The sequence below is a fragment of the Carcharhinus amblyrhynchos genome, chromosome 6 (genome assembly GCF_965287045.1).
Source record: "Carcharhinus amblyrhynchos chromosome 6, sCarAmb.v2.hapA, whole genome shotgun sequence".
Lineage (NCBI taxonomy): Eukaryota > Metazoa > Chordata > Chondrichthyes > Carcharhiniformes > Carcharhinidae > Carcharhinus > Carcharhinus amblyrhynchos.
Window position 1 is genome coordinate 37,351,792 of NC_137329.1, and position 27,833 is coordinate 37,379,624.

The 27,833-nt window shown below is 41.4% G+C and overlaps 1 protein-coding gene across 3 annotated transcripts in view; it reads right to left on the reverse strand.

The window, feature by feature from the left end:
- LOC145343827 (uncharacterized) overlaps positions 1–27,833 on the reverse strand; it is a 252,433-nt gene that overhangs the window by 169,390 nt on the left and 55,210 nt on the right. For 2 of the 3 annotated variants that reach the window (XM_080190224.1, XM_080190222.1), the window contains exon 2: positions 19,860–19,964. The gene's annotated coding sequence lies outside the window, so the exon portion shown is untranslated. Of the gene's footprint in view, positions 1–15,729; positions 15,805–19,859; positions 19,965–27,833 lie in introns of all 3 variants that reach the window. The other variant, XM_080190223.1, reaches the window with a different exon arrangement.

Here is a 27,833-nt window from a genome sequence, read left to right on the forward strand (position 1 = left end):
GGCCTGGTGAGAGGTAGCACTGTCAGTGCCCACACGCTGACGTGGGATCAGCAGGTAGTGCCGAAAAAAAATGCACGACTCCTTTGGGCAGCATGAGTGAATGCCCATCCCATCCTGGCATCAGTACCATCTGTTGCACCTGGATTATCCATATCTATCCACTTCCTGACATCCTGCGTCCTTCCAGATCTGCAGATTTGGTAGCACATCGAAGGATAAATGGGTCCTGTACATGCTGTGTCTCTGTCTCAGCTATCCTCTGGTCCTCCCCTCAGGCTGATGGGTGGCCGTGTCCTGACCCCAACTGGCAGCCCCCTGTCCTCCTGCTGCAGCCTCTGGTCTGGGCTGGCCTTGCAGTAGGTGGATTTCTTCCTCCTCAGCAGCATGGATCCAAGGTGAAATCCATGATTGCTAGGAGGGCGGAGGTGTGAGGGGAAGAGGAAAGAGAAAAGACAGTCCATAAGGTTATCCATTCCAGTTTGTCCAGCAGACAGATGACATTGGAGGAGTTGGGACCCAACCATGTATGCAATTGTTCAGTGGCCAGAGGAATGTGTGCAACATGTGCCCAAGGCCAACGACAACACGCAACCCGAAGACCACGGACCAGCAAACCCCTGTACCCATGCAAGACCCCTACCTCAGTCCACACCATGCAGTGGCCGAGACCCCCATGTGCCCCGGAAACTGGTGCTCAATGGTATTCACCTCCTCGCTCACCTTCATCACTGCTGCACCCGAACCACACTTTTATAGAGCAGTAGTGATTCATGCTAGCATGATGTCTCACTGCAGAAGCGGGAAGCATTTGGGAAGGGGTGGGTAGCATACATACTGAACTCACTAATGATATTAAAATACATTAAAATTTATGCTAATAAGCTTTGACTCGCAGTTCATGCCATGAAGATATCAAACCTATTGGTGTCAGGCATTAATCTGATTTTTGGCATCACACACTATTTTCCTGACTGTCACAGCAAGGTGGTAAGATTGCACCCATCCATTCTGAAACCTTTAACGATTCTTGTAGTTATTGATACCAAATTAAAAGTTACAAGGGCAACATCCTTTGGAAAACAAAATGATTTAGTAATGTGTACCCCTATGCATAATAAGTTAGTGATTCAATTTATGATTTTTAAACTGCACAAGAGCTTCCTTCATGGTCTTTTTTAGCAATTCTGAAACAGCTCTTTAGCATTTGTGGTACATCTACAGATGTAAGGGGCTAAGTAATCATTTCACATGCACTTGCCTTTTAGCATGTACACTATAATTATGGCATTGGACTGGAGTGGTTTACCACTGCTACGGTTGCTGTGTAAACACTGCTAGAGTCAGAAGTTGAGCTGATACCACAGCAAAGCAGAGTGAAACACTGGAAAATGCTTCGTGTCAATGCTAAACATGTGCAATGATATTTACCACAGGACTTGGACAACCACACCAGGATATTAAAAGAAATAGTTGAGAAAATTGCTGATTCAGTACTTACAATTTTCCAAAGATGTCTACATCCAATAACTGTGATTTTGGATTGGTACTCCATTGTTTAAGAATATCTCTGAATGGGCAGATGTGACAAGTGAGCCTTTCACTATATATATTAATAAGTAGGATGAAGGAGTGGAGAACTGTGTATTCAAGTTAGCTAAAGGTACTAATTAAGAGGGATTGTAAGTTGTGTTTATGGGTGCAGGAAGATGCAGACAGGCTAAGTGAATGGAAAAGTCATGGCAGATGGAGTTCAATGTGGAAAAACGTGAAATGAATCTACTTTGAATCTGAGAAAGACAAATTGGTATTTAATGATGGGAACTGCAAAGTAGCAAAATGATTTAAATGTCCATGTACACAAATCACAAAGCCATTACGCAGAAAATTGGTCTTTATTGCAAAGCAACTGGAAATAAAAATAAAGACATGATGTGTTATTTGTACAGAACCGTGGCAAAATTCCAGTTAAGCACTGTGTTTAGTTTTGAGTATGAAACTTCTGTCAAGATACATTGACTTAAAAGGGCTACAGTGTAGATTAAGTAGAATGACATTAGAACTTAAAGGGTTAAATTATGACAACAGATTGCATAAACTTGGCTTGCATTTCCATGAATTTAGAAAACTGAGAGGTGATACTACTGAGGTGTTTAAAATAACAAAGTGGTTAGCTAAGGTAAATATAGAGAAACTATTTCAAGGTTGGGGGATCCAGGGCAAGAAAACATTGGCCTCGATCTTGCAGTCCCAACAGTGGTGAATGTTGAGAAGTTTGCCATCCTTAGGGACTGCAGTGGCAATCCTGTTTATGCTGAAATCCAAAGTGCATGCAACTGGCTCTGCTGGTTTATAAAGGGCCAGAGATCTGTCACTGGAATCTTGGGCTGATTAGAAGTTACATTAGTTTTTATGTAGCTTTTTTTAGGGCCGATGCTAGCAACAACACAGCCTGCAACACAGTACATGCTTTCAAACCAACAAGAGTGTTAAATCATTTAAACCAACAAGAGTGTTAAAATATTCCCGCTCTTCCAGTTCCTCTGCCCCGAATCTTCCCGGTCTGCTCCCTGATCCATTCCCCCCTCCTGGAAGGTGGAGCTAGGAGTACTGGGGGACAGCTGGTGATTTGATTGCTTGGAGAGATCAATGGGTCCTGAAGGGGTGCCAGGGGAAAGCCATGGGTGCTTTTATTAATACTTATACACAGCTTCATTGCTGCCTAAAAATTAAAAACTGTTTAGATATCCTAATTAATTTTCTTGACTCATACCATACATTTATCTCCTCTGTTTACTTCACTGCAATATACCATCATTATTTCTTGATATTTTAAGGGGTATTTTCCACACATGACACAAAAAGAGGGCATGGCTTTGCCAGCAATGGACTATGCTGCTAAACCTGCGAACTGACTTTGTTGTTTGACTCATGTTGCAGCCAAGAGAGTGAACTCTTGGTGCAGCTTAAGGCCAAGGTCAAAACGTATTTCATGCAGTCAGCGGCAAGTACCTCCACTTAGCCATCTACCACAAGATCCAGGCCGTAATCTTAAAATTAGAGATAGGTTATTTAGGAATGAAATCAAGAAGCATTTATTCACACAAAGGATGTTGGAAATCTGGAGCTCAGTCCCCCAAAAAGCTGTGGATTCAGGATTTGTGAAAATTGATAGGTTTTAGCTGTTGAGTTGATAAAAGAAAATGGTGAAAACAAAGGTACAGATCAACCATGAAAAAATATACTAAATGGCAAAACAGGTTTAATGTCTGAATCCTGTCCCCATGTTCTACAGGTTACACCACAAATGGCAGTTATGGACAGTTTTGCATATAGATCCACAACATGTGAGAGGTGAAGTATACAGATTTGTCATTTGTTCTTCAAATACTTCAGCAGGAAGAAAAAGATGTGCAGATGATGCATTAAAATGGGACTATAGCACTAATTTGTACCCCACACTGTCTTTTCCCTCACCTACTTCCTAAATTGCTACAATTTATACTGATATCAGGCAGTCCCATAAAGACGATTGTATTCACACTACAACTCTGCAATTCTCAATTATGTTGTCACAAGCATTACCAAATGGCAGAGTGCAATCAATAAATTAGTACATTGCAAGACTTGTATTTGAGGCTTTAATTATAATTTGTTAAAAATATATACTGTATAGAGGATATCAATTTTGATTATCCAAATAAACTGAGTTGTTAAGCACTTGAGCATAAAATTTTACATTGTTTTTCAGGAGTGGGTAAAGATGGGCTTGTACTATTTTTTAAATTTGGCTTAGATATAACAATTTTAGAGAACAAACACTCAGGGGGATCTTACCAGAATTTGGCAAAGTGTCAGTTCCAGTGAGAAAAACAGCATGTTTCTCTCCAGAAAACAAGTCAATTTTCCTTCCGAACTTTTGGCACTGTTGTAAAAAAACAGATGAGCATGTTTCAAGCTGTCACGTAGAGGGATGGGACCTAAACATGCCAGCAAAGCCCAGCTGCACTGAGATCAGGACGCCATTTTAAAGGGCACCCCAATCAAAGCAACAAACTCATTCCACCCCATCATGGAGGTCTCAGGGGCTCACGCCCCCCACACTCTACCTCCACAATCACAGTTGGCATTCACCACCTCCCGTGGTTGGAGCTGGCATTCACCACACTCCCTTTCTGCGATCAGAGTCAGCATCTGTTCCCCAACCCCCACAAACAATCAATGTCAATACCCCCCTGAACATTGGACCCTTTCCCCCAACTCCTTCCCACCCAGTCAATGCAGGCACCCCCTTCCCCCAACACAAACAGCCATCACCAGTATCCCAGCTCCCACTTATGCTCCCCCCAACATTACAAATAAATGAGTTTCTCACCTATGAAGTTCCCACTGGGTCTGCCCCAGCACTGCTAGATTAGCATGATGATTGCCAACTTCTGATAAGTTTTACAGTCCTCACCCATTCTTATCTTTGTAATTTTCTCCTGCTTCATCATCCTTTGAGATATCTGAGCTTATCTAATTTTGGACGCTTGAGCATTCCCAATTTTAATTGCTTCACCATTGGTGGCTGTGCCTTCAACTATGTAGGCCCTAAGCTCTGTTACCCTACTTCAACTGCTTTTCACCTTTAAGCTATTCCTTAAAACCTACCTCTTTGACCAAACTTTTGGTCTTTTGATCCAATATTCCCTATTTTATCATTTTGATTCTAAGTGCTGGGCAGACTTGAAACTGGGAGTGTTTCAGATCCAACTTTTAGACCTGTTCTCAGGCTCCTTCCTCCATATGCACTCTGCACTCAAGCCTGTGGACACACCCAAAATGCTGCAGCTCCAATCGGAACTTCCAACTGCGCACGTGCAGAACAAAAAAGATAGAATGTGGCTCCTCTGCCACAGCCCTCCCGGGCCAGCTAATGCCTCCGCCTGGCCTCCACATCATTGCTTCACCCCGACATTACTGACTCCATTATCCCTCCATCTTCTCCGTCAATCACAGGCCCCTCCCCCCCCCGATCTCAAGCAGAGTGGCAGCGGAACCCCCTTCCCCCACACTGATCACAGGCAAACTGGCAGCAGATCCTCCCTTGCACCTCACTGATCTCAGGCACAGTGGCAGCAGATTCCCCCCTTTCCCCTCAAAGATCTCAAGCAGAGTGGCAGTGGAACCCTCTTCTCCCATACTGGTCACAGGCAAAGTGGCAGTGGACCCTCCCTTGCAACTCACTGATCACCGGCAGAATGACAGCAGACCCCCCTTTCCCTTACTGATCTCAGGCAGAGTGGCAGCAGACAGCCCCCCCTCCCCCCCCGTCAATGGCCTGAGGCAGGGTGGCAGCAGACTCCACCTTCCCCCACCACACCTCCCTCCCCGATCTCAAGTAGAGAGCTGTTGGAGCCCCCTTTCACCGCACTGCCTATCTCAAGCAGGGACACTTGGCATTTGCCTTCTCACTAACTGGAGCGCCCAAATCGGAATTCTGTGCAGCACGTCTGTTTCACACCAATTCTGGATGAACAAACACAGGGGAACATAGAACATAGAACACAGAACATAACAGCGCAGAACAGGCCCTTCGGCCCACGATGTTGCGCCGACCAGCTTTTTAAAAAAAAACACTAACCCACTAATCTAAACCAATCCCATTTCGTCCATAAACCTATCCACAGATCTCTTAAACGCCCCCAAACTAGGCGCATTTACAGCTGCAGCTGGCAGGGCATTCCAGTCCCTCACCACCCTCTGGGTAAAGAACCTACCCCTGATATCAGTCCTATAACTACCCCCCCTTAATTTAAAGTCGTGCCCCCTCGTGCTAGCTTTCTCCATCCTAGGAAAAAGGCTATCACTATCTACCCTGTCTAAACCTCTAATCATCTTATATGTTTCAATAAGGTCCCCTCTTAGCCGCCTTCTTTCCAGCGAAAACAACCCCAAATCTCTCAGTCTCTCCTCATAGGATCTCCCCTCCATACCAGGCAACATCCTGGTAAACCTCCTCTGCACCCTCTCCAAAGCCTCTATATCCTTCCTGTAATGTGGGGACCAGAACTGCACACAATACTCCAAGTGCGGCCGCACCAGAGTTGTGTACAGTTGCATCATGACGCTGCGACTCCTAAATTCAATCCCCCTACCAATAAACGCCAAGACACCGTATGCCTTCTTAACAACCTTATCTACTTGATTCCCAACTTTCAGGGATCTATGTACACATACACCTAGATCCCTCTGCTCGTCCACACTATTCAAAGTCCTCCCGTTAGCCCTATACTCAACACATCTGTTATTCCTACCAAAATGAATTACCTCACACTTCTCCACATTAAACTCCATCCGCCACCTCGCGGCCCAGCTCTGCAACCTTTCTAAGTCACCCTGCAAACTATGACACCCTTCCTCACAATCTACCACACCTCCAACTTTGGTGTCATCAGCAAACTTACTAATCCACCCAACTATACCCTCATCCAGATCATTAATAAAAATTACAAACAGCAGTGGCCCCAAAACAGATCCCTGAGGCACACCACTCGTAACCGAACTCCATGACGAATATTTACCATCAACCACCACCCTCTGTCTCCTATCTGCTAGCCAATTCCTGATCCAATTACCTAGATCACCCCCAATCCCATACATCTGCATCTTCTGCAGAAGCCTACCATGGTGAACCTTATCAAACGCCTTACTAAAATCCATATACACCACGTCAACTGCCTTATCCCTATCCACCTCTTTGGTCACTTTCTCAAAGAACTCGATAAGGTTAGTAAGGCACGACCTACCCGCTACAAAACCATGCTGACTGTCTCTAATTAATTCATTACTCTCCAAATAACTATAAATCCTGTCTCTAATAATCCTTTCCAAAACCTTACCCACCACAGAAGTAAGACTCACCGGTCTATAATTCCCAGGGAAGTCTCTTCTCCCTTTCTTAAACAATGGGACAACATTTGCTGTCCTCAGTAGTTTGCAGTGCAGCCCATCAAGTCAATGTAAATGCATTTAAATGGCTGTCGTACCCGATTGCAGCCATTTTCGGCCTTGGTAAAGAGGGAACTGGCGTGGAGGTGGGCGCTGATCGTGCTACTCGCCTCACGCCCGACTTTACTAAGTTTTTGCTTCTGAAAACAGGTGCAATATGATGGTAAAATCGGCCCAATATCTCCTTATGTGGCTTAGTGCCTTTTTTTAAAATATTCCTACCACGCACCTTGTGATGTTTTACTATGTTAAAGACAGTATATACATATAAGCTGTGTTGTTGTCAGTTCACCTGTCTTAAACATCATTCAATTTCCCAGTTGTCAGCCTTCACTACAGCACAGAATAAGCTTATGCAGCTATTCTTTCACCTCTGATGAAGAATGAGAGGACCAGCAAAAGCACCAGATACAACATCAACAGCAGCAACATCTGCACTTTGCTCAGCCACATGTCACTCCACAGGGCACAGAGAATGCAAGAGATGGAGATTGAAGGTGGTAAGCCCCAAACACAAGGTCTACGGGTTTTAGATCAGTTCTCTCAGCATGTGTTAGCACCTGTGCCTCAGGAGGCTTTGCCTTTCACAACAGCTTGTTGCTGACATCTGCAGACTCCTAGAACAACATATCTGGATTATTAGAAATGGAATGAGTGGAGAGAAGAGAAGAACAACCTTTGTGGAGGGTGGTTGTAAAGCAAAGATGTAAGAGGGCAACAGGATAAGGATGACTGAACATATTGGCTGTTCATTTGGAGATATGCAGAGGTCCCTGTAGAGTGAGTGAGGTATGAGATGTGCTGTGAGGTGGATTGTTCTGAGGTGTACTGTGCAGAAAAATGCTGGGAAACACAGAGTATGCGACTGGTCACATGATATTGTTGTGTCACTCACCTTTTCCACCCTCATCCTCTTGGTGGACCTGCTGAAGGTTGGAGAGGCCATAATCTTGCTGCTGATTTTGCTAGCCTCTTTCAGTTGCTTGTTTGGATTCAGACGCAAACCTCTCCCCCCGCATTCTTCCCAAACATCACCTCACCACAGTCCTTTGCATCTCACAGCAAAACCTCCAGCTGAGACCCCCAGAGGACATCCTTCTCAGGTTCCCTCCCCACTCTTATGTTTTTTGCAGCATCAGGAATAGAGTTCAGTCATTCTGACCCATACCTGAGTCTGTTTAATTAGAAATCTTTTCTTTGACAGATTCAGCACATTATCCCACTCACCCTTTAGAACCATAGAACCATAGAAAATTACAGCTCAGAAACAGGCCTTTTGGCCCTTCTTGTCTGTGCTGAACCATTTTTTGCCTAGTCCCACTGACCTGCACTTGACCATATCTCCCCACACTCCTCTCATTCATGTATCTGTCCAAGTTTTTCTTAAATGTTAAAAGTGACCCCGCACTAGGTGACCAAAATTGTACACAGTACTCTAAATTCGGCCTCACCAATGCCTTATATAACCTTACCATAACACTCCAACTTTTATATTCGAAAGTGACCCCGCATTTACCACTTTATCCGGCAGCTCATTCCACGCTCCCACCACTCTCTGTGTAAAGAAGCCCCCCCTCATATTCCCTTTAAACTTTTCTCCTTTCAATCTTAACCCATGCCCTCTGGTTTTTTTCTCCCCTAGCCTCAGTGGAAAAAGCCTGCTTGCATTCACTCTATCTATACCCATCAAAATCTTATACACTTCTATCAAGTCTCCCCTCATTCTTCTACACTCCAGGGAATAAAGTCCTAAACTATTCAATCTCTCTCTGTAACTCAGCTTCTCAAATCCCGGCAACATCCTCGTGAACCTTCTCTGCACTCTTTCAACCTTATCTACATCCTTCCTGTAACTAGGTGACCAAAATTGTACACAGTACTCTAAATTCGGCCTCACCAATGCCTTATATAACCTTACCATAACACTCCAACTTTTATATTCGAAACTCCGATTTATAAAGGCCAATGTACCAAAAGCTTTCTGATCAAAAAATCTGGAAGTGGGCTGCTAATATTGTGTCTCAGTTAAAGAGCCATGGCAAAGCTCACTGCAGATATTAATGAGTTTCTGACCCGTCTACTAGACTGACCATTTTGGTTAGGACGATCATTTTGAAATTCTGCCTGATATATTTGTACTTATTCCAATCTAAGTAATGATGCTGAAGTAAAAATTATTTTGAATATAACTGTGATTGTGCATTCTGCACATTACTGCAATGGACATCCAGGTAAGTGAATCAACCATTTCATCAGATTGTTCATCAGTGAGCTCCAAAACAATGGAAATGTTTTATTTTTACATTTTAAATCCTGAAATGTGTGATCTGGTTTGATTAAATGATTTGCCAATATCTATTATTTTATATTTAAACTGCAAACTATAATTCAAAAATATGAAAAGCAGAACAGCAAAACAGTGCATTACATGTCAGAAAAATGCAAGAAAGTATAGCAAACCTACAAACACTGAAGTTACTTAAACAAAAGTCACCAATCACACAATATTATGAAAGATTCGCGTAGTCAGATAATAAATGATTAAGTTGATTGAAGTAGTGCAATACATATTGTCTATATGAATTTTCAAAATGCATTTGATAAAAGTACCTCATAACTCATTCAGAAAATAGAAGCAAAGTGATGGTAGTAATTTGGGTACTTATTTGGCTGTGTGATAGGAGGCAAAGAATATTGCTGAATGGTAATTTTTCTAACTGGAGAAAAACACCAATAGGTTCATATTAGAACCACTGCTTTTACTGTTATATATAAATTATTCAGATTTGGGGATAGAAAGTATAACTTTGAAGTTTGTGAACATTACAATACTATATAGGTTCTGAACATCATAGGCTGAAATTTCCTGCCTTGCCTGTCACTAGGCTCTTCCACTCCCACCAAACGTCAATGGACTTTTGACTGCAATAACGTAAAAATAGAGGAACCCAAGAGCGCATTTCACAAATTTTTGAAATGGCAAGACAAGTTGTTGAGGCAATTAAGATGTTATATGGGATATTTGGGTTTGTAAGTAGGGGCATTGCATTTATAAATAATGAAAACTTGCCAAGACTTTTAACATTTCTGGTTAAGATTCAAATGGAATATTATATATATAATTCTTTAGCAAGGATGTCAAAGACCTGCAGAGGCTACATAGATCAAATCCTTACAGTGTAGAAGGAGGCCATTTGACTCCCAGGCATCTCTGGATGAGATGCTCTCAGGCAGAGCATCTCATCCAGAGCCTATCCCTGTAGCCTCACATATTTATCTGCTGATCCTGCTAACTTACAAATCTTTGGACACTAAGAGGCAACTTAGAATGACAAATCCATCTAACCTGCACATCTTTGGACTGCGGTAGGAACCAGAGATCCGGAGAAATCCCATGCAGACACAGGAGAACATGCAAACTCCACACAGTTGCTGAAGGCTAGAATCCAGTCTAGGTCCCTGGCACTGAGGCAGCAGTGCTAACCACTGTGCCACCATGGTACCAGGCATGGTCATGATTTAGAGATGCCTGCATTGGACCGGGGTAAACACAGTAAGAAGTCTCACAACACCAGGTTAGAATCCAACCAGTTGGACTCTAACCTGGTGTTGTGAGACTTCTTACCAGGCATGGTGCCAAGCATGAGGGAATTCAGCTACATAGAGGGGTTGGAGGAGTTGCAATTGTTCATATTGGAGCAGATCAAGGAGAGATCTGGCTGAGTTATCCAAAATTGTGAGGGGTTTTGACATTCAAGTAGGAAGAAACTATTTCTTCTGATGCATTAATTAATCAGTAGAGATGGTAAATTTAAAGTAATTGGCAAAGTAGTGGGGAAAGAGAGGGGAAGGTCAATTTCATAGAGGACTATTAAAGATCTGGGCTGCACTACCTGAAAGGGTGGTGGCATCAGATTTCATAAGAATTTTTAAAAGACAACTGGACATGTACCTTAAGAGGTGTAATCTGCACTCTTATAGGGAAAAATCTGGGACTAGAATGGACAGCATTTTCAAAGAGCTGGCCCAAGTGTGACAGGCTGAAAAGCTTCCTTTTGTACTTTAAGAATCTATCTTTCTTTCTCATGCCTAGCGGAACATTCTTATATCTGTTTCTACAGCTAATTTTTCCAAGAACAGGTCCCTAGCCAATCACCAGAGGCTATGGCTTGATGGGCATTTCTCCATATTAAGCATGGCTGATCAGGTGTCTATTATTTTATAAAATTTCCAATTTTGATAAATCAATAACATGCATTTGAAAAGATCTACCAATACAGAAAATGCCCAGCCTATCCCATGAGATTTCAGCAGAAGCCTGTTCCAAAACCATTTTCTTAAAGAAACAATTTTAACCCTGAAGTGAAATTTGAATTGGCTACATATAACTCCAGCACTATGTGGTTCACACAAAGGAGCTCACTGATAAAACAGATTATCTTATTACTATTTGAGGAACTTTGCAGCACATAAATTGGCTGTCATACTTCCCTTCATGATAAAAACGACCATGTTTCAAAAATACTTAATTGCCTGCAAAACATTTGGGATGTTCTGGGATTTAAACTATACTACTCAAGTGCAAGTTCTTCCTTTTTTAATGCCCTCTTCAGTTACTTCATCAGTTGTATTGCCAATTGCGGGACAACTAGGATGGACAAATGCCCATTGCCAGCAATTCTCATATCAGAAGACAAATATTTTTAAATGCTGCTTTAAAAAGCACATTCCAAATTTTAATGTAACATAAAACAGATGCAAGATATCATTAGCGTTCCTATTCTATGAACATAAATGATTCAAGCTGGTATTTTTAATGTGGTGGAAAATGTTACACAGAAATACAAGTGAACCAAATTTCTTGAAAATAAAAACTACAAGGGATTGGATAGATTGTAACTAAATTTTAATAACGTCAGGCATAAATCACACCAATGTTCTACATGTTTTCTTCACCATGGTCACACAAAAGTTTACTAGGATAGAAATTTGGGTTTGCCTATTTCTTGCCAATAGCATTGCAGTTACCCTCAGGTAAGTCAAGAAGGATGGGTGGGGTGTGAATAGAACAGTCAGTGGCACCTGGCTGTGGTCACATAGACTGGGGAGAGAGAGGTCAGCAATTTACAAAGAAATAGATTATAGAAACAGCACAAGGATTTGGAGATTTGCTTTTGATGGTATTAAAACTTCACAAATGAAAATTATAATCAAATTGCTGAAAAGAAACATTGCCAAAGCTTTTCATTTTGCAGTTATCAGGACAAGCGAAGAATGCCAAAATTCAATCTATATGATAAGAGAAAAGGATGCTAATTGATTGGCAAGTCGACTCTGATTGGCCAGGCCACTGCCGCTGGAAAATCTACTTGGAACTATTGGCTCCCCAAGGAGAAGGGAGTCTCTGCAAAAGGGCAAGTATAAATGAGCCATTTTGTAAGCTTGACAGGTTATTTTTAAATCACTCTCTTATTTATTTGTGGGATATGGGCATCACTGGTTGGTCAGCATTTATTGCCCTTGGAGGGCAGTTAAAAGTCAACCACATTGCTGTGGCTCTGGAGTCACATGTAGGCCAGACTGGGTAAGGATGGCAGATTTCCTTCCCTAAAGGACACTAGTGAGCCAGATGGGTTTTTCCCATCAACAATGGTTTCATAGTCATCAGCAGATTCTTTATTCCAGATATCTTTTATTGAATTCAAATTTCACCAGCTGCCATGGGGAATTTGAACCTGAGTCCCAGAACATGAGCTGAGTTTCTGGTTTAATGGTTCACTGATAGTATCATTAGGCCATTGCCTCCCCAAATCTGTAGTCTAGCTATTGGTGCATGCAGGATTATTAAACAAGTGTTGCCCAATCGCGGAACACATCTAACAGTAAATATTTTGTTTCAGAGTTTTCAAGTGTGGGCTGATTGAGTATGGTCTGCACTCCAGTCCATTATGAATAACCGAAGGAACAACTGAAGGAACCAAAGGCTATGCCTCAGCTAATCAGAGTTGACTTGCCAACCAATCACCACCCTTTTCTCCTGTAGTATTTCGTTGCTGTGATTATTTGAAATTTGACATTCTTGAATTTTCTTGATAAGTGCAAGATGCAAAGCTTTGGCAATATGTCTCTCTTTTCATTAATATTCAAGTGATGCTTCTTGAAACGACTGTTCACAATCAAATTCTACATCTAGTTATATTAGCTCATAAATCTGTATTACAAATTGACTTCAATAAAACAAAGGTTACGAAAAAAACTCAATTCATCTGGGCAAGGTCTTGCATATTGTCGAATCTTAAAAGAAATTACATTGTTTCTTGATGTACATAAATCTCACTGTCAAATTATCTAACTGAATTGAAAACTGTCTCAACTGGAAGCAGACAATGGTCATAAGAGGGAAAAGTTTGGTTGCTGCAGGGCATGGATTGTGCTTTTACAGACAGTATATCCTAAACACAGCTGAGAAAAAAATTGGAAATGAGATACAATGTTCAAAGCATTAAAAACCTATGAATTGGGGATTTTAAAGTAGACAAATTTATGGAATAACAGAAACCAAATATGAGCGTAATGAGTGCACAATTAATAGCAAACGTTGAGAAAGTATACTTGTACTACTATTGATCATTCATTTATGATTTCCAATAAATACAAAGCTTTACTAAGCAAATCAAAAAACCTAATTTATTTCACGATAATGTGCCTGTAAATGAACACGTGATCCTAAATTTAACTAGACATAATTTTCAAGAATTAATTCCTGGCATCATTACTCAAACTAGCATTTATTTTGCATCTCCAATTACCATTGAAAAAGTGTTGGTCAATCACTTCAAGCAGTTTGGTACAACCATTTTTAAAGGCAGTTAGGAATCAACCCAAATTGTTGTGGTTCCGAAGTAACGCATAAGCCTGATCAAGTGAGGATGGCAGGACGCCAAATTTCCTTCCCTAAAGGACAGTAACAAACAAGATTTTTTTTTACAACAATTTGATCTTTTGATGGCCACCATTACTGATATTAGCTCTTTTTAAAATTCCAGATTTAGTTAATTGACTGAATTCAAAGTCTCCAGATGTACTGGTGGGATTTGACCTCATGTCTTTATATCAGTAGCCCAGACCTCTGGGTTGCAAAGCCAATGATATAACCACTGTATTCAGTGCTGCATTTGGGATACTGTTTGTAATTTTGGGCATTTTATTTTCAAGATTTGGATGTTTCAGTAAACAGCAACTTAGTGAACTCAGCACATAGGACTCTAGATTATTAGGACAGATTAGGAACTGAACTTGTGGGAAAGTAAAATACCAAGGGAGAACATGAACAACATCTTCAAAATGTGAAATAAAAGAAGCTCTAGTTATAAATATGTTATCAAACTTGAACTTCAGCTCAGAACTAGAAGAGAACTGAAGATAACATGGGTTTAAATTTGCACAAACCCCATGCGAGGTCAGAAATTTGAAGAATTTTGCTCCCACAGGGACGAATATTTAGAACAGATTTCCCAAGAATGAAGGAAGTGGTTCAGGAACATAATCGATGGTGACAGTACAGTGCAGTACTAAGAGAATGTAACTTATGCAGAAATGCCGGGTGATGTATAAGGATTGTGGTCAATGCAGTTAGAATTCCAAAAAGTCTGCACACCACCTGCACAAACCTGTGTTCTGAACTGTGTATACCAATTTGGAGCTTAACACTACAGCCAAACACTCTCTCTCTCTTAACCTCATACAGTTGAATGTATTACACAATAAGTGTACCGTTCTCACCACCTCAACGCACCACACCCCGCAACTCAGTCAGGAATGCAATTTAAAGGGAACATCAACTACTTAGATGTTAATTGTTGGTAGATTTCTTATGATCATTTACGAGATTTGAAAATATTCTGTTTGACATTTTCAGTAATTGTTTCAAGTTGCGTAACTCTACACAGACAGATGCTGAAGGACATTTTGCTAACTTCAAGGCCTCTGCACCAATAAGTTCGCAGACATGGGAGGCATTCCTCTTAGATACAGCATGATTTGAAGATTAAATGGACACCACACAGAACAGATCAAGCTGCAAAATGGAAGGAGGAGCTAAGAAAGGCTCTCAGCAAGAGGATTTAGTAAGGAAGTCTGCACAGAAATTTCCTACCTGCTGCAAGCACAACTGCAATCTCAGAATTGGGCAAGGATAAAAAATCCAAGTGTCTGTGAAAGTTACTGGTGATGAACTCCATTCACCTGGCACTTCTAGATTGGAGATAGAGATTTTGTAATATTTTGCATTTGGCCATTCATTGTTGTGTAAAGTGAAGTCAGGGAGATTCTCTATGTGAAGAGAACTATGTTTCATTCTTTCTTGCCAGAGACAAGCAGGTGGAGCAAATATGTGATTTTCATAGGGTTGCAGGCTTTCACATGGTGCAATGTGGTACAGACTACACACAGATCACTTCATGGCTAAATCACATCAAATCAGCTAATTGCGCAACCAACTGGAATATCACTCCCTCAACATCCAGAAGCTGTTTGACTATCGGCAATGAATCATGCAGATTAATTCCATTATCCTGGCAACAGTCACTATGCCTTCACTTTACAGCTGTATTTCAGCCACTCACAGCAAATCAAAAATGACTATGAGAGAACAAGGGCAATCTATTGATGAAGTAGTGTCCAAGCCATGCACAAAATTGATAAAATGAAATGTCCATAATGTTTCCGCTCATATCTTACCTTCTTTCTGAAATCTTTGATTTTAACCCATTTGTCCAACAGAGTCCTTCTTTAAATATTGTAATGATACTGTGCCTTTAAGAAATGTATTTTGTGTCATGTTTCTGGTGAAGAGTGTGTTTATAAGGCAGCTCTGTTAAATGATGCCAAATTGTCTACAACCGATAGCCCACATGCTCAGCATACAGAAGAATAATTATTCCTAATTATTGGTGTGTTTGTTTTAATCTGTGCTAATGCGTATTTTTATTCTTAGAGTTGTTCCCTGGGGTTTCAGGGTAAGGTTTAATTAGGTTGATTGACATATGCTTGTCATGTGGGTGGGTGGTGCTGGGCTTGCAAGGAGGGAAAAAACAGGCAGTTGCTGTTTGAATTTGAAAAGGAGCAGTAGCTTATTTCCTCTCTCTCTTTCTGGAGATTGAAGTTTGGAGACCTGGAAAATAGATATACTCTCTCCAGCAGTCGGCAAAAAACAAGAGGTGTATTCTCCCTCTCTCTCTCACTAGAATCCTGATGTGTGAAAATAGGTTTTCTCTGGAGGCTGCTGCCTGAGAATCAGAAGACAGGTGGCTTTCTGTATCTCAGTCTAGAGGCGTTAAAAGGCTGCAGCATTAGGGAAACATGTAAGCCTGGGTGTCTTGCTAACTGATTTGGAAAAGGTGTTTAGGTCTATGGGATATTGCTTAAATTGAAACTAATAGCAATAGCTAGCAGTTAAGAATTATACCTTGTCATGTTGAAGCATTTCAATTTGTAAAAGTTATGCTAATTCTTTTTGTTATATTTTAATTGTGTTGTTAAATAATGTTTGTTTTAAATAAAAACTTACTGATGGGTCAATATAATCACACCTGAAGCAGAACACCTTATATTCACACCAATGCAAAGATCAAAAAATAGTTGGGGTTTAGGTAAACTTCACAATATACCTTGGAGTTTCTCATCTGGTCCCTAACAATGTATAGGTTGGGCTTTGATGATGTTATCAAGCTGTGGCTGCTATTTTAACTATTGGCTTGAGCAAGCAAACGGTTGCGGCTTTTCTACCACGTCAACCTAGCAGCAAGTGATCCAAGGCCATAATGGACAAAACAGCCATAAGCAGTGGTGCTCCTCTACTGGTCTATCCTGTCCCAAGCTCCACCTCATTCTGATCATAATACCATTTTGAGCTCCTTGTCTGGACTCATTCAAATACTGGTGATCATTCTTTCAATCCCCAGTCACGTCCTTCCACTACCTGACATGGTGCCCTTCCCTGACAACCAGTTGTTACTTCCTGCCAGCACTGGATAGACAACTGACCAGAGGCATATGGGTAAGGCCCACATACATAAGAACATAAGAAATAGGAGCAGGAGTAGGTCATCTAGCCCTTCAAGCCTGCCCCGCCATTCAATAAGATCATGGCTGATCTGAAGTGGATCAGTTCCACTTTCCCTCTTTCTCCCCATAACCCTTAATTCCCCTGTCTATCAGAAATCTATCTACCCATGACTTAAATATATTCAATGAGGTAGCCTCCACCACTTCAATGGGCAGTGAATTCCAGAGATTCACCACCCTTTGAGTGAAGAAGTTCCTCCTCAACTCTGTTCTAAACTGCGCCCCCCCCTTATTTTGAGGCTGTGCCCTCTAGTTCTGCTATCCTTTCTAAGCAGGAAGAATTTCTCTACCTCTACCCTATCCAGCCCCTTCATTATCTTGTAAGTCTCTATAAGATCCCCCCTCAGCCTTCTAAACTCTAACGAGTACAGACCCAGTCTATTCAATCTCTCTTCATAAGCTAACCCCCTCATCTCTGGTATCAGCCTGGTGAACCTTCTCTGTACACCCTCCAAGGCCAATATATCCTTTCGCAAATGCGGGGACTAAAACTGCACACAGTACTCCAGTTGCGACCTCACCAGTGCCCTGTACAGTTGCAGCAAGACCTCCTTGCTTTTATATTCTATCCCCCTCGCTACAAAAGGCCAACATTCCATTCGCCTTCTTGATCACCTGCACCTGCAGACTGGGTTTTTGTGACTCGTGCACAAGGACACCCAGGTCCCTCTGCACTGCAGCATGCTGCAGCTTTTCGCCCTTTCAATAATAATCCCTCCTACTATTACTTCTACCAAAGTGGATAACCTCACATTTGCAGTGGATAACTACACCCCACACAGGAATAAATCACCCAGATTTCTAGTTGTTGAGCTGCAGATGGCTTATTCAGCTCTCAGCCTCCTGTTTCGTGCTTGAGTTAAAAAATCTGGACATATATTTGTGTCTACAACACTGGGCTAAAGAGGTAAATAAAAACTTGCTTAAAAAGATGAGCTTTTAGAGAGGCAATTCCAAAGCATTGACCATGATTGCTGGAGGCATAGCTGCCAACAATGGGGTGACTGAAGGAGGGTGAGAAGGTGCAAGGAGGAAAATGAGACCTGCAGCAGCGTGCTGTCCAGATAGACACAGGCGTCTGATACCTGGAGGAAGGTTCCCCAACCCCAGATGTTCTCCTGATCCGAACCGGTGACACAGGAGGGTCCAAGGTTCTAGGAGCTTGGTGCTATCCATGAAGGCCAGCTGAGCATGGAGATGAGATGGTCTGCCCCATTACAGTGATGTACAGCACATCAAGAGCAGCACAGCACTATGGCAGAAAGCTTTTCTGCATTGGCGACGGTGCAGAGGGACCTCGGGGTCCTTGTGCATGAGTTGCAAAAACCCAGCCTGCAGGTGCAGCAGGTGGTCAGGAAGGCGAATGGGATGCTGGCCTTCATAGCGAGAGGGATTGAATATAAAAGTAGGGAGGTCTTGCTGCGGCTGTATAGGGCATTGGTGAGGCTGCAGCTGGAGTACTGTGTGCAGTTTTGGTCGCCGTACTTACGCAAGGATATTTTAGCCTTGGAGGGAGTGCAGAGGAGGTTTACTAGGCTGATACCGGAGTTGAGGGGGTTGAGCTATGAGGGAGGCTGAATAAACTAGGCTTGTACTCGAGAGTTTAGAAGAATGAGGGGAGATCTCATTGAGACGTATAAGATGATGAATGGGATGAATAGGATAGAGGTAGAGAGACTCTTCCCGCTCAGAAAGGACAGTAGGACTAGGGGGCACAGCCTCAAGATAAAGGGGGGGGCGGTTTAGAACAGAGTTGAGGAGGAACTTCTTCACTCAAAGGGTGGTGAATCTCTGGAATTCTCTGCCCGTTGAGGTGCTGGAGGCTGCCTCGCTAAATATTTTTAAGACGCGGGTTGATGGGTTTTTGATAAGCGAGGGGATTAAGGGTTATGGGGAGAGGGCGGGAATGTGGAACTGAGCCACGACAGATCAGCCATGATCTTATTGAATGGCGGGGCAGGCTCGAAGGGCTAGATGGCCTACTCCTGCTCCTATTTCTTACGTTCTTATGTTCTTATGTCTCTTGCCAATTGTACATGTCACTCTTCAGCAATTGGGTTTTAGACTAATTTATTTTCATACTGACATGACACAATATTGGAAGGCCTGTGAAGGGACACTGCTGGATAGCTATTTTAGTGAGTGTTCATGAGATGCAAATGGCATTCATGACTCCCCAGTCAGCAGAAAGATCGATTTGCCATTAATCTGCAATGGGAGAACTGCAACATGATTTTATGCCAGAAGATTTCTGACTTTTTGGCTCTCGCTAGATTCTCCATTCCCACCCACCAACAAATTCAACATGGGCAGGACAAGAGAATTCTGCCCAATGTTAAATATTCCAAATTATAATTGAAACATATCCCTGTTGACTCCCAGCAATATTAAAAATGCAGGTGGCATTCAGAAATTAGTGAGTGAATCATAGATGTGCAAAAATCTGTTGTCCCTGGGTAAGAGTGATGCAGGGCCCAACATCATAATTTGGATTAATGGTCCCATAATGCATTCTGCAAGTACTGGCCGAAAACCGGCACTCTAGTTAAATAGGGATTCACACACTGCATATCTGTTGTAATTAGCATGACACTTTGCGTAACTATTACACTATATTATGGTTCAAATGCTACATTATACATATGCAGCTGTATTTAAAATGTAGCTGAAACACAAGTTTGCAATAATTCCACGCTGCAAACTTTTATTTGTAAATTTTGTTGTAGATGTAAGTTGTTGCTTACCCTATTTTTATTCCTGTGAGGAGCCAGATTTTCTGAAAAAGGTTTGTGCCTCTTGTCTGAAATCAGCTAACTGCGTCTTCAGATCTTAACACTGGCTTCCTGTACCTATGGAGTAATTCAGATGGACAAAAGCACAATGCATTAATATTTATAGATTTCAAGGAACCATTTTATGAATTTGTAATAAAGGCTACTCGATGTCTTGTCTCTTTTCAAACGGTCACTAAAATATTGTCCATAATATTTGTGGCTATCAAACTGAGGAAACTGATATTTAAACAGTTGCATCGATTTCAGAGTTAGATGAGTAAATACGCTAAATTTTTCAACTTTTTAAAACTTATTCAAAGAACGATCACTATCAATTTATCAGAGATGTCACACTTGCAATGAATATGGTAAATTAAAATTAAAAACCATTTAACTCTATCATACTTCACCTGTACAATGCAAATATGTGACAAAGTACAAAATCTGACAACAAATAAACCAAATCATTTAACAATACTAATGTGCAGAAGCCTAGCACAATTGTGTAAACTCTAAGCCACAGGTTAGGAAGGATGTAAAGACTTTCAAGAGGGTGCAGAAAGGCTTGCAAGAATCATTCCACAGATGACGGACTTCAGTTACCTGGACATGCTAGCAAGGCTTAAGGCTGTTTTCCTAAAAGAAGAAAGGAGATTTGGTAGAGGTGTTCGGAAGCATAAGGAGTTTAGACATAGTGGACAGAAAGGTTCTGTTCCACTATCAGAAGAGTTGATGACACTGATTGAAGATGAATGGCAAAACGACCAATAGCGATGCGTGAGGAAAGACATTTTTACACAGCAAGTGGTTAAGGCCTGGAATATACTGTCTGAGGGTATGGTGGAGGCCATATGGGAATCCAATCATGCCTTTAAAAAGGGGATTGTACAAGACCTGCAGAGAGAAAAAATTGCAACACTATGGGAGAAGAGTGGGGGAGGGAGCTAGCTGAATTACTCTTGCAGAGAGCAGGCATGAATATAACAGACTCAAAAGCTTTTTTTTGAGCTATGATCCTATTAAAGATATTAGATATTTATTTTGCACAATGAAAGCTGCTGCTATGGCATAAATAATTAATGTCCAAGCAAAAATTCAACACAATAAAGTAAAATTATTATAGATATTATATTCTGGGGAGCATGAAAAGCATATGCAAAGTATTGGTGACAGCAATGAAATTTAATGCAATTTAATAATAGCCCTAAGAAAGGCGGAAACAGTGGGTCATAACTTGCAACATGTTGTTTAAACTCTATGCTTGGCAGTGTATTTGTAGGCCTGGTACTGGAATAAATGGGTGGGGAAGGTTGCTTAAGAACCAGCTGCCAAGTAATAGGAACAAAAGAAAAGCTAATGTCTTTATGTTCAATATTTGAGTCATGCAATTGCATTTATTAAATGCTCCAAATAAAGCAAAGTAACATTCAGGGCATTTCATAGTTCACATCTATCTAAAAATTAAAAGATCATTTCTTAGTGGTTTAGTCTTTTCCAGACTCTTGTTTCTTCACTCAAGACAGTTACATTTTGAAATATACTGGTCACGATTCACTGAAGCAGCTCTAAGAGTTGATACCAGCAGAAATCCAGAATGTTTCCCACTGCTGTTTAGCAGCGACTGTCAGTTGGATGTTCCATGCAAATTTATACCTCACACGAAACACAAAAGAGTCCTTTTTTAAATGGCACCCGAATCTCAGCATTCAGACACCCACACCATGCGCCCCCCCCCCCCCCGCCAAACAGGAGAAAAGGAAACCCCATTGACCAGGAGCACACTCAACCCCTTAGCACAGAGGGTAACCCTCCCCCTACCACTGTGTTTATAGAAAAGAGAAAGTAAAAGGACTTAGCTGCTTTGAGGTTGTCTACAGCAGAACTATGACTTTTACACACATTGCAGTCAGATGCATTCAACCATGCAGGGAAAGATCAATAAACACGCTTCCAGCATGCTCTGAAAAAATTATTAAGCTGTCAATGGCTATTTCAAGGTGGACTGTTTAACTAAATGAGAACAAAGGTCTTCAAAAGGTGGCAATGGATTTAAAAAGACTTCAAAGGCTGGGAACGGATTTCAAAAGACTTCAAAGACTGGCAATGGATTAGATCTTTCTCGGAAGGCTCAGAGACTTGAAACAAATGCAGTGTTACAAAAATGGGTCTGAGTGAGCAGCTAAGGAGAAGAAGAGGTCCCTTCCTCCTCCCCCAGTTAAAGTGACTTGTCCTGTGATTCAAAGGACTTCAAAGGAGTCTTCTCACACCTGCAACTTCTTGGAGAGAGAAAGGGGAATCCATTCTGCAGAATGGAGTGCTGCTGTGATTTGGATGCCTTCCACGTGTCCAGGGGAAGTGGAGATCAAATTGAGCAGCCCACTTCAAAATTTTCACAGTACAGAGAGCTGAATGAAGAATTTGATCAGACAGCTGCCTGAAATTATCATGCCAAGTGTGATCCTCAGGTTTTCCAGGGTTAGGAGCAGTCCAGTCATAGGATCGGAATACAGATATTCTTTGAATCTGAATATGCCTCAAACAAACATCACCATACCATGTAGATTTTGAATTTCATATGACTTGATGTTAATGAAATAGTTAACAAATGAATTTTCTCTATTTCATCTGCCTGCCAACTGTCAATAAACTCTTGGCTCAACATTATCAACTAAACTGGTGTAAAAGGAATTTTTTGAGGTGTCCCACTGGGTGCCCTTTATTTAGTTGACTTTAGTCAACCAATCCATGGACTGCGAAAGACAGCATAAAGTTAAAGAATGAAAAATAAATTATTTGCCAATGCATGCAACAGAAGGGAGCCACAATCGATAAGGCATGACTGCCCTCTTTGAACTAACCTCACAATTGTAAAATTGTTATATTATTCTGAACATTTTGATATCCCGCCCAGCCTTGTCAATCAGACAGGAGAGTCCAATTACAATATTAAACATTGTTATCTTAGCCAATAATGTTCCACCTGTCAACAGGAATAGGGGATCATTAGCTCACGGTCCCTGTAGGTTCCTCCCCGTTATCTAGGAAACTTAACCCACATCAATTCCAGTAACGAAGGCCACTGTTTGCAGCTGTGAACCTTAATTGGCAAAAGGAGTCATTCTCTGCCTGAATCTGGCCTCTCCTCATCAGATTGCAAGATTTCTCCTTGCTGCCCATGAACAAATCCACTCCCTTATGTACCAGGCCTATTAAACTTGCTTTCGTGCAGCTAAAAACAGATAACAGAAGTTGCCTTTCTATGCTCAATTGTGTTAAAAGAATTTGGCCTGTCCATCACTATGTTTCCCATCATGCTGCATTCAGAACGAAGTTGGCCAAGGCGCACAGTACATATATATTGAAAGTATAGTTCAAGCTTCTAATACTTGGTTAATTTGTGGTTATACAGTTTACAAAGCCTTTGCAGTTTGTAACACCTTTGCATATTTTGTTCCAAGCACATTGTGAATTCTCACTATAAAAGGCACTTTACAATTACCATAACCTAGTCTACTTATTACAGTAAAACTAAAATGAAGGGCCTCATATTAACAATTCTATATTATTCCTCTATCAACTTGCAATTTTTTTTTGCTTAACCTATAACTGGCATACAGAATTGGATTTTCTTTGTCAAGACAGGAAAACTGTAACGCCTGTAACATTAAACTGTAACATTAAAACTGTAATGCCTCACAACAATTTGCAACAGCTAAAAGATACTTACCATTAAAACATGTAATTCTAGGGCCTTTCTTTTTGAAGTCATGTTTTGAAATCAGAGGGTGTGGTTTACGCCATCAGTCTGGCAGGGCAGAGTCTGATAACAGCCAGAAAGGTCGCTCTACAGAGATCAAGGCTCCATCTGTAAAGGGCAGCCTAATCAAATGACCATAAACTATTCCCCAGCATCCCCTCCACCACAGAGGAATGTGGAGCAGTGCCAGGGGCCTGTAGTCAGGGGCAGTGCCAGGGGGCTGTACCCAGGTATAACCCACTCCCAGCCCCACTTGGCCTCACCATGGAAATTCCTCAACTGTTTTCCAACTTCCTACAGCTGTTGTCAACCTCACTGATATGATGTCAGTCGAGCTTTGAATATTCAATAAGGAAGGATCATGTGTCGTGTAGGTCTTTAACAAGACATAAATGAATTTAAATAAGGTCCCCGCCCTTTGTGAGGGAGATCCTCATTACCTCACTGGCAAGGGGCAGGGAAAAATCAGGAAGTGAGATTTCCCGGTGAAAATCTTGTTTCCTGACTCTTGTAAAATTTTGCATCCATATTGCCAATCTCACTAATGGTGAACGTGAGTGTCCCTTTTTTTGGGATTTTTCGAGCCCTTTGAGGCCGGACCTGCTGCAGGCAGAGCTGGAAAATTCTACCTTTTAATTCATATAGAAATTTTCAGTTTTTGAAGTGTAGTTATTGTTGTATTGTAGGAAATGTGACACTTCGCACACATAGCATAATGCATCACTGCCTCTGTATTTGTTACACTGCCTATCATTCACGCAGTCCTGGAATTTCATCCAACTCAATATTGGGAAAACCTAAGTCACTGGCCAAAACTTTCTGACCATTTGCGCTGGTGGGATCTTCCAGTCTTTCCGTTGGTGCATCCCTGCCGTGGATTTCCAAGCAACAAGGGCTACATTCAGCAGAAAATCCTGTTGACAATAACCTCTCCCCCTGTAAAGCTCTCTCTCCTCCATGAAGATTTTAATTCAAACCAATCTCCTCCTTCAAGCTTTTGGTCATCTGGGCTAATATCTTTTATGGTGAGATATGACATTTTGTTTTATAATGTCCCTGTGAAACATTCTGTGAAATTTTACCATGTTAACCCTGTTACATAAATGCAAATTTATTTTCTTACATTATATTGTAACCAGCTGAGTGCAGTTCTGCCCAGCTGGAGAATGGGAAAGAGTTATTGGAGCAGGGTGGTGTGATCATCCATGTCAAAGATTACCAACAGGTTGAGAAGGATAAAGGAAGGATAGTTTACCAAGGTCACAGCATGCTAAGATATCATTTGTGACTTTGATAAAGGAGATGTCCATGCCATAGTAGCGCAGATAAAAAGGAGGTGCTAACTTTGAATTTTAGGAAAGATACATATGAATTTAGGAGGCAATAACATGCACAAGGACTTGAGAGAAAAGGGAAGTTGGAGTTTGGGTGACAGTGTGCAAGGACAGAGGGATCAAGGGCTTTTTTTGAGGAGGTGGCAATGAGGTGGTGATGACAGGATTGAAGGAGAAACAGACTACTGAAGAGAGTGATTCACTGACCATGTCAGTTAACATGAGCATCATGAAGGAAAGTTGGTTACTTAATTGTTTCGCCAGTAAAAAAATTATAACCTATTTCAGTGTTAAACCATTCCTTATATGCACATGTAAGGTACAGAAAGCAATGACAAATGGGAAGGTTCATCATTGTGGAGAAAATAGCAGAAATGCTTGAAAATCATAAGTCCTGCCCCCAAAAATAGGCCTTTCCATTTTCAGAGGTAGTAATGGGAAAGTGAACATTTTGTGCATATGTGGTTTACAGAGACAGCTGGTCATTTATATTATCAGCCACCTCCACTGAAATAGGATTTTCAGGAATATGAAACCCAATATATGCAGATTAGACCAGGTAAATGCAGCTCTGAAGTTGGTGGATTTATTTGGCTTGCCAGGGAAAGGTAAGGCACCCCTGTGGATCTGGTTCTGTGATATCTTTCAGGGAGGTAAAGTGCCCTTATAAAAAATGCATTAACTTATTACTGTCAAGGTCATTAAAAATGTCAATAGGTATGACAAAATCAACTGTCAAAATGGTGAGAAGCATCTGTTGAAGACAGCTGCCACAGGAAGCTATCAAAAGGTCAATACATTTAAAAATCTGGCCTTTAAATCATTGGAAAAAATGTCTGGAATGTTAAATGAAAAGATTGCTTGTTATTTCACTCGTAGAACTATTACTGGATTCCTGCTGAATGAATACTTTCACACCCACCCATTATCACAGTAAGGTGCCTGTCGTTGCTGTTTGTTTGAGAGCTACAAGTGGATATAGGTATGGGACTGAATTCCAATATTTAGAGATTGAGACATCCTGGCAGTTAAAATCATTTCTAGGGTTGGTAACCTGCTATATGAAATTTATACCCAACCTTGCCTTCAGCCTGGCTCCATTACACTAACTACTGAAAAAGAGTCAGCCTTGGGAGTGGCCTTCTCGTCAATCCTGGGAATGGCCCTGCATGGTTACAAGGCATGGTTGACTCAAGGACAGGATCGGTTTTATATACAGTACGTACCATCCTGAGAAACATCTTGATCATTTGAGAACCTTAAACTCTAAGGCTGTTCAGGAACAAACGATGCCTAGCATTTTGAAAGCCTTGGAAAGACTTCCAGGAAATGCTGTTGGAACTCGAGTCCGAAATGCACACGGCAGACTTAGCCACATCTACTCCCTTGCCATCTGATGAAGGGAGTGCTTCTGAGCTTAAGACAAAAGAGATGAGCACTGCTTTGCTACACCCATCTACATCAGACGCAGAGCCTGATGAACAAGACCCAGTGCTTAAATGCCTCAAGGAGCTCTCAAGGCAAACAAACCACCAAGATTCCTTGGACACAGAGTGGGAGGGATGTAATGATTTTAATGAGGACCAAGATTTGGACCTCTTACAATATGAGCTCCCTGATTAAGGCAGCAATGGCTTGTCCAATCAGGGAACCCTACATCTATATATAATGTACAGTGTCAGGGTTACTGACACTCTGGAGACATACTCTGTATGAGGAAGTACATGAGTGTTCTTGACTATGTAAATAAATCTATTTGGTGAAGGGACACCTGCCTCGGAGGAGTTATCCTAGGAGAAGATAGAAAACTGGATTTGAGGCAACAATTAAGTCAGCCATGATCTTACTGTTTTGAAACATTAACTTTGTTTTTCTCCACAGATGCTGCCAGGCCTACTAAGTTTATCCAGCATTTTCTGCTTTTATTCTCACAGGTCAAAGTTTGTTCGTATGAAGAGAAACAACATGAATTTTATCTCACCCTGAACGACCTGAAGGACCAGTTAGCTGTGAAGACTCAGCAATTTTCAATATTTCAGAGGAAAGGAAAAGCCATAGAACTTTCCAAGCTGCAAGTGGATAATGAACTGAGTCGTTCAATTGCAGAACTGAAACAAGTTAAGACTTCACCAGAGACAGACATGGCCAAAATTGAAAAAAAAATGAAGGACAAAGACAAAGCTCTGTTGCGGGCAGAGAAAGAAAAGACAGAAATAAAATCGAAAAATGAAGCTCAAAGAACAAGAAGAAAAAACACTGGATACCTTAAACTTACTGAGGACCATTGATTTGTTAAAAAATGAAATGGCTGAAATGAAAATGAAGAACCTAGAATGTGAAGCAAAAGTTAAATGATGTGGAGGTCTACAGAACTGTGGAGGCATAGATAGGGTGGATAGTCAGAGGCTTTTTCCAAAGGTGGAAGTGTTAGTTACAGGGGAGGGTTTGATAGGAATGTATGGAGGAAGTTTTTTGCGCAGGGTATAGTGCCTGGGGTGTGCTGCCAGGGAGGTGGTGGAGGCAAGCATATTGGCAACATTTAAGACATCTGGACAGGTACGGATAGGGAAGGAACAGAGGGATACAGACCGAGTAAGGGCAGAAGGTTTTTGCTTTAGTTTAGTTGGGGCATCATGATCGACACCAGCTTAGGGGGCTAAAGGGCCTGTTCCTGTGCTGTATTTTTCTTTGTTCTTGCAAGCAAAAGTAGAAATTCTCTCAAAGGAGCATGAAGAGTCTAAGAAATGATTAGCAGGAGTAAAATGAAACAATGTGAGTTTGAGACACAGTACACAGCAATTAAGCTCTGATAAGGAAAAATTGTTCAATCTATATTCCCCAAATTCAATGAGT